The following is an 8,367-nucleotide window of genomic DNA, read 5'->3' as shown; positions in this document are numbered from 1 at the left end:
AGGTTGTTAATTAGCTTGTAAACACTATCAGTCAATTCTAAACAATTATAACATGCTGTTGCACAGTCATACATGAATGCAGGCTCACTATTTGGCAAGATCAAGTCACTGCTGCACTGTGTCTGTTCTGTTAAAGCTCAGATTTTGCTAATTACTTAGCTTACAGGTACTACTTTACCCTTACAGTGAGCCTGTATCAATGTGGGAAAACTGAATAACAAAGTGTTTACAACCTAATAAACAACCTAATTACAAGCCATTCATAAATACTTTAGAAAGAGTAGTCTTACTGTAAAAAGGTAGTGTTTTTTTTTTTTGTTTTTTTTTTTTGCCAATTATGCTTGCGACTTATTTTTTAAATACTTATTCAGTTACTAGTTTCTTTCTTTTTTAATGTGTAAGCACAGATTGATTAATGATTTCATATATAAATACTTGAAGAAAAGAATAGTTCAACCCAGGTCTGGATATATATGATGATTAATTTCAGTGCCAGTGCCAATTTAGGTTATCTTGCTCCACTATTCTATTATGTAGCAAAAAATCAATGTATGTCTCTAACCACGATACCATCATACCATCTCTAGAAATGTTGTTATCATACTGTAATTCACTTTTTATTATATTCATTTAAGTAATGTAGGTATGACGTAACGTATGTAATCATAGATCACGCTCATGGAGATGAAATGTGATACTGTGTGAAGCTGTAAGAGTAAAGGTCTGAATTCTCACTGGTTTGTCGCTCCTAACAGTTTAGCTCAAGTGAGTCCTTGTGCCTGTTTGCACCCACTGTAGACTTTTAATTGTGGACACAGTGAACTCTGTTTTTCTTCTTCTTTTATTTTATTATTTTTTTTTATTTTAGCCCCACAAAACCAGCCAAAAAGCCACAAAACATGCAGTTGTGCCTTTTCTGATTAGGAATTTAAAATAAAAATCAAATCAAATCAAGTTTTATTTCTCACTGTTTTATTATTGAGTGTATTTTTTGTATATATCATGCAAAGAGTGTACACATGCATGCGTGTCTGTGCAAACATTGACTTAAACTGCTAAGCGTGCATGGAGGTGGGGGGGTTCTTGGCAAATGTAGGTTACAAGAAGAAATTGAACTTCTTTGTGAGATAATGAGCTCTGATTGATTGGGAGTGATTGTTTTTTTTTTTTTTTAATTTAGAGATAATTTGATTGTACAAGGTGACTTTAGTCAGAAGATGAAGGCGTAGTCTGCTAATTGAAGGCTTTTCACCATGGGCCTCTTAGTACATCACAGAGTCCCAGAGAGAGGCTTCCCAGAATTAAATCTCCTAACAGCAGTCGTTTTTTTTTTTTTTTTTTTTTTTTTTTTTTTTTTCTCATCCTCTTGTAGTGAGGGGAGAGAAAAACATGTTTACAATCTCTGCTGCCCGCGCTGTAGATGACGCCCCATTCGATAATTTTTTGTGCCCAGTAAACAAAGCATTCACTGTCACGGAAAACAATCTCCGCTGGTGAGTAATTGGTTTAATACAGTTGTTGTAGAAAGTAGACCTGTCCTTGTGTTTGTCCACGCACAGTTCACTGCACCTGCTCGCCCGTTTCATCGCCCTCCCCTCTCGGTGTTGTGGTGCGTCACCAAGTCAGCAGGACAAAATCAAAATAATTATCCTGCAATCGTGTGCATGGTGAGATTGGTGGATGCTGTTTGGCCTCACACATCATGAGCCTGTTGAGCCTCTGCTAAGTGCAGGATTTACAAAAAAACTAACTTGTCTGTTGTAACAAATGGGGAAGTTTCATCAAAGCAGCAAGACCCTGACTATTAGTGTGTGTGAGAGTAATTTTGGAGTCAGGGAATGGAGTCTTTGAGCTCGGCTACTCTTATTTACTCAGCCTATTAACATCCCCTAATCTCCATTTTAAAAAATGACCCCCACCACAAAACAGAGAGCCCGCCGGCCGCTTCCGCTGCTATGCCCGACAAGTACCTAGGACTGATGAAGTTTTAAATTATAGCTTCTTAATTAAAAAGGTTCAAGGTGCCTTTTTATCCCACAGCGAAAGCGAAACACAGAGCTGCGGAGATGGTCAGGAATAAATCAGAGTGCTGGAGGTCAGCGCGACCGGAGGATTGTGGCACCTCTATGATAGATACCCCTTGTTAAGAATAGCTTAAATGAAGCAGAAAAATGTGTGCTGACGGTAATGACTGTTATTATAAAAGTGTTGAGTGAGCCCAAGTGGGGTGACGCAGTTTATTTCAATCAGCTTCTAAAAGGGAGGTTTTGGAAACACCTACTTAGCATTCAGGCTCTGAGAGCAGAAAGTAAAATTAGGGATGATTGGAGTAACTTGAACATGACACATTCTTCCTTCCCTCACCTGCCTTCTGCTAGGAGTGCTCCTTAATTAGGCAGGTGACAATTAGGCCCTCTCATCTGGCTTGGCTCTGTGGATCTGACTCTAATATTTACACAGGTTTATGCAGACACGGTCTTAGGAATGAACATCTCGACACCAAACAGAGATTTTGTGTGAACTACATCTTTGTGACAGAACTTGGGCAGTTCAGTTTAGGAATATGCAAGTGTGTGTGTGTGTGTGTGTGTATGTGTGTGTAGGGATAAGGAGTGGTGCCTTTTATCTCCACTGCAACTGCAATCTGAAAGGAATACAAAGGAACGGTCCAATTGCCATTAAATTTAAAGAAGCTGACAGTGTGATGGATATTACTGATGACAACATGATTTATCCTTCTTTTGTACAGTCCCTTTTGTAAATCTTTGCCGGAATAAGTTTCTCTCTGAAGGCCAAAGTTTTTCATTGAGTCTCAAAGTCGTGCCAGTGTGGAGGAGTCAGCTTGCGTTAGTGCAGCTGGCAGAAAGCTTCAGTCTCTGTTTGAGTTCTGCTGGGCTCGGCCTCACCCGTGTGTTTTATCATTAAAAAGGACACTTTAACTCCGTCTCTGTTGTTCTCTCTCTGCAGTCAATGACCCAGGGATGTCAACTCAGCTCTTTGATGCTGCATCGACGCGCAGCGCTCACGCACACACACACCGAGAGTCACGGTCCGCCGTGGCAGCGCGGAGGCCCAGCTGCGCACAAACACTTTAACTTCAGCATCTGTCAGGAGTGGTGCAGAAAAATCTATGTTTTTCTAAAAAGGCTGTTGCGCTTCTATTGAGTTCCCTGTTCTCACCGTGAGAAACGAGTGTTGTTCTGCTCTCTGTTTATTGATGGAGCGGGAGAGATACCTCTGCTTCCGATTCAGCAGAGCAAACCATTTGCTGTAATTGATGCTGGCAGGCAGAGGATGAATCCAATAGGAAAGTATTGTTCCCCCTCAGGGTTTAAAGGAATATATCTATATTCAATCTTACCACACCAGGGATAACATGCGCCACACAAACAGCACATTAACTATTAAATATCACATAATCATTGACTTGACATGTGCCCTGCTCAAGAGGCCCCATACCAGTCAGATACTGTATGTCAATATGGAGTAGAGGGTGACTTCATTCTCATCTAGAAACCGCCTGGCTCATCAAGTGTTGCGCTGATGAGGTCTCAGCAATAGATGTTCTCTCCGTCTGCATTAGTCACAGAAATGGATAAACCGTTTGAGCGTTTTCAAACTTGCCACGATGGATGAACACTTTGCAAAAATTTATAGCCTCCTCAGTCCTGACAGCCGTAATGGCTTATGCAAATTGTAGGTAAGCGCTGAGATGAGACTGTCCGGCAATGAGGGATGCATGTAAGAGATGGATGGAAGAATGGACGGCGATGAATAAAAAATGCGTGGAAGGACAAATTGTGCGCGTTAGACACTTGTCTGGGTGTGTATGCTGTAATTTTGATCGGGTTACGCTGAGAGAAACACAATCACTCTCTGTAAAATGAGGTGTGTGAAAAATGTGGTGCTTGTTCAATACGTCTACACTGCAGCCATTTAAGGACACACACCCGTTTCAGATTAATAACTAAAGCGATTAAGTACTGGCTACAGTCAAGTTTCTGTAGATGCATCTGATTGATAGTGCCACTCTTAACATGAGGAGTTTGCACTTGACTACTGCTCTTATGGAAGATGTGGCATCAGCGGCCGTCCTAATCTCACCCCAAGGTCACCTAAGCAGCCAAGAGTCCTCTGGTGAGTGGAGCTCATCAGCACCAGATTATAGTCTGGCTTTACTCGCTGCACTACACCGCGAGAGGGACGCACGGAGAGAGACGGGCGCCGAGTGGAATGACACTGAAAATAGGAATAGATTGCCTTTAAGGACCTTGAAATTGGGTAAAATATAGACAGAGGAGAGCGGAGAAAAAAAGGCTTAAAAACAGCTTTGCTCTTAGGGGAGAGATGAGTGGAAAAGTTGAGGGCGGTGATGATAAAATGATGAAAGACAAACAGGGAAAGAGGTAAGAGGTGCAACAGGCAAATGTAAGAGGTCCCTGACACTGAATTTATCGGCGTGTTTATCGTACCGCGGGAGGTGAACTCCAGTGAGTTACAACACCTGATCCTTGTTCAGACTGCACTCCTGCAGAGATGGCCTCATACCCCTCCCCCTCAACTCTCTCTCTCTCTCTCTCTCTCTCTCTCTCTCACACACACACACACACACACACACATTTCTGAACATGCCTAAAACTACACTCCAAACCGGTGGTCCCCTCTTAAGTAGTTAAGGGTCGAAGAGCCATGTAAAAAGTTTATATCTTCATCAAACATGGAACATGGGAGAGGTGATATATAGCCCCCGGGGCAGAGAATGTGTTAAGGATGCCTTTACAATGCGTAAACTGTGTGATTAATCATCTTCCTATAAAGTGACGGCCCGTGTGTGTGTAATGGGACAACTGGGATTTCACTCAGTGATTACTGTTTTATTAGAAAATCCATACATACACAGAGCAATTACACCGGTTATAGTGTAAACTGTTTGTAGTGGAGTATATCAAAGCTGAAGGCAAATCATGCATCAGCACAGGAATTACGTTGAGATATGGAGTGTTAAATGACTTTGATATGTTGATGAATACAAATTAAAAGTGTGGTTAAAAAAAAAAAAACATGAAAAAACTGCGTGGCACGGTGATGAAAATGACAAGAGATGCCAAACTTTTACTTTTCTTTTTTTTTTTTTTTTGTCTATCAGAGCCACAGTTTAAATCTGTTTGGATACAGTTTGTTTATTTAATCCATTCTGTATCCTGGGCCACAGTTCAGTTAAACAGTATTTCCATTGATTTCCTCTCTACATTGTTGTGCAGTTTTTCTTGGTTGCTAAGACACATTTCTTGAATATATGCCCCGTTTCCCAAAACTCTAATCGCAAATGCAAAACTGAAAACACTCATCTTCACAAACTTCAAACGTCCATGTCGAAAACCAAACTCTCCACTCAGACCTGTGTAATCTTCCATCCAAACCAAACTTTGCCTTCAGACATCACACAAAAGCCATCAAATACACACACACACACGCACACACACATACTACTGAACAGCCATTACACACTGGTGAGATCAATTCAAAACACAGCTGCAAAAACCTGATACTGCAATGAATAATGGTGCTAATTTTGTACACTTTTCCATGATTCACAATTTACTATACTCTGAACTAAAGCCTACCCATTTGGGGACTTTAAGCAGGATTAAACAAGAGTAATTTGTAGCACTCCTTTACCCAGATCTGCTCTTTTCTTGTGTCAAGAAAGTCACGCTGACCAAACTGAGCAAGTTCTTTTTGAAAATAATGAGCACATATATAACAAGACATAAGGCATGCTTTTGGGCACGGTGTTTAAGTGTTGGCAAAACAACAAAAAGGCAAACAACTGCACACCCACACAGGCAGTTCGGGATATCATCTATCCAGAGAAGCGTATTAGTGGAGTTTGATCCGGAGCCAGTGATTAAAAAGAGTTCCAACATGGCAGTTTTCTTTGGCAGCTGTGATGGCGTTACAATGCCGTGCCACGGCTGTTGCTAAGTAACTGGTGTAGTAGCTGATCTTTTCATCATCTCACCATAGTGACTTTATGGAGGGCATTGTTATTCGCAGTCAACACCTCTTAGTTTTAAAGTAGGAGCAATAACATGGCTCTGTGGGTTTTTACTTGTGCAGGGCCGTGTCAGGACATCCCGGTGGCTCGGTTTTATCACTGCACATACTTTGCCCTGCTGTTGCATCTTTCTAGTCCAGTGACTCTACATCCAAAGTACTGCTGCTTTTCTATACTACCATCCAGTTAATTGCAGTTAATTGCATGCAAGCATAGATTAGGGTTTGTAGATAGGCATCCAAGACCACTGCTTTAGCCATATTCCTATGTGTCTTCACTGTTCATAAATCATCCAAATTACAGTAATAAAATGAGACTGGACTTCTCACTGTCTTTAAAAAAAAAAGTAATCACAATAATGAAAAGTCATCTGCTATACAAGTCTGGAACATATTTCCCTTGAGGGTTGAAGCATATGCTTATGTCTGCATGTTTGCATGGGTCTCTCTCTCTCTCTCTCTCCCTCTCTCTCTCTCTCTCTCACACACACACACACACACACCAACACACACACCTCTAAACAACTGCTGAAGCCCAAATTTTGCTATTAATGTGCAGGCTGGCGGTGGGTCTGTGATAAATCACCTGCGCCTCTGACAGATATCTCAGGGTTTCATGCAAGCTCATGAACTTCACCCTGAGAGAAAGAGGGACAGACATCTTGTGTGCTGAGAATATTATTTGCACAAGCCTCACTTGAGGCTGGACATATCAGCTGGAATCAAAAAGTTCAGGGAAGTTAAGGTGAATTGTGGCGCAAGAGGGTAAAGTGTGGGGTGGGATAAGATGATCTCTGCCTCCAAAAGTATATGGAAAAAAAAAAAAAAAAAAAAAAAAAACATCACAAAGTTTTCTATCCTGCAGTCCTTTGGTTTCTGACAAGATGAGATTTTAAAGCCACATTAAAATTAATAGCACAAATGCAACTACTGTAGGGGTCATTTTTTATTAAAAATGCACCAGAGCTGTCACTGTGTATGAAAGTAAATATGTAGTAGTGCTAGATAATCCCTCATTCCCTCTAATTAAGAACAACAACAAATGGAAATGCATAGAAAAGGGAAGGGCAGGCCAGACTACTATGTTACAAATATTTTAAATAGATCTGCTACTACTATTAACAGGAATTGTTACGATCCTAAGATCATTGCCAAGCAATTTATATTTGTACTAAAACTGACATAACATGACATTTTGAACACACTCTGTTCCTGACTACAAAAATAGCAAGAAAAAAAAAAAAAAAGTCAAACATAGTGAAACATGTGGCAAATATGTGAGCTGAAAAATAATATTTTTTGGAGAAATAACTTAAAGACAACATGGAATCAAATGGCATTGAAAATCAAACGTAAAAAAAAAAAGATGATTAAATAAAAAAGAAAAAATATTATAACCTTGACTCCCTGCCTCCCCACAGATGTTGTTGTCTTAAATGAGGAGGGACTGAGAGTGAGGGAGAGGTTGGGGGAGAGAGAGGGAGATGGAGGGCGGGGGTGGGGGGTAGAGGCTGAACAAAGAGGCTGAACCTTGGTGTGGTCCTAAGAGGGATAATTGCAGGGGCCAGAGATGGAGACTAGGCGACTAATGAGGCAAGCCACTAATTAGCCACCGGTGTCACTGGCCTTTCTACTATCCCAGTGTGGGGGAGTGTGCATGCGTGTGTGTGTGTGTGTGTGTGATACAGAAAACCAAGGAGAGAAAGAGAGCTTGCCGACATTATTTCTAAGGCATTCACTGAATATCAGCAGCTCCTTTAATTTAACAAAGTAAAAGACCAGCGTTTCTCAGATATGAGACTTTACAAACGTCGTTGAAGTTATGAAGAAATGTCTAGCTTATGGAGTTTATAGCAGAGTGCGGCTCCATAAATTCCTGGGTTTCACAGTGTGCTTGAAAAATACAGTATTTCTATCACAGGTCCCAATGGCTCCCTAAATGGCAATCACTTATTTCCCCTCCTACTCCCTCTGTCTACCATGATGCAGTGTAATAGGCCTGTAATAGATCTGCCCCCTGCTCCCTTCTCTCTCTGATCCCATCTCCAACCCAGCTGAGCCCAGGTTAAATATCCCAGTGCTGGGCCTCTCCCTGTGGCTCTCAGAAACCTTCACACCCTGCTCCAGCTTTCCTATTTTTCCTTTTCCCCTTCAGCTCCTTATCTAGAGGGCGGAGGAGGCGAAGACACTCTGCTGTAATTGCTATAGAACAGAAAATTGGAGAGCTGCCAATCTAATTGCTTCCCGCATCAGCAAGCCCATCAGTCTTTGGATGGAAAGACTCTTCAATAGCGCTGGCCTGGGGTGAAC

This window comes from Myripristis murdjan, chromosome 20, assembly GCF_902150065.1.
Source record: "Myripristis murdjan chromosome 20, fMyrMur1.1, whole genome shotgun sequence".
Lineage (NCBI taxonomy): Eukaryota > Metazoa > Chordata > Actinopteri > Holocentriformes > Holocentridae > Myripristis > Myripristis murdjan.
Note: the sequence above shows the minus strand (reverse complement) of the source record.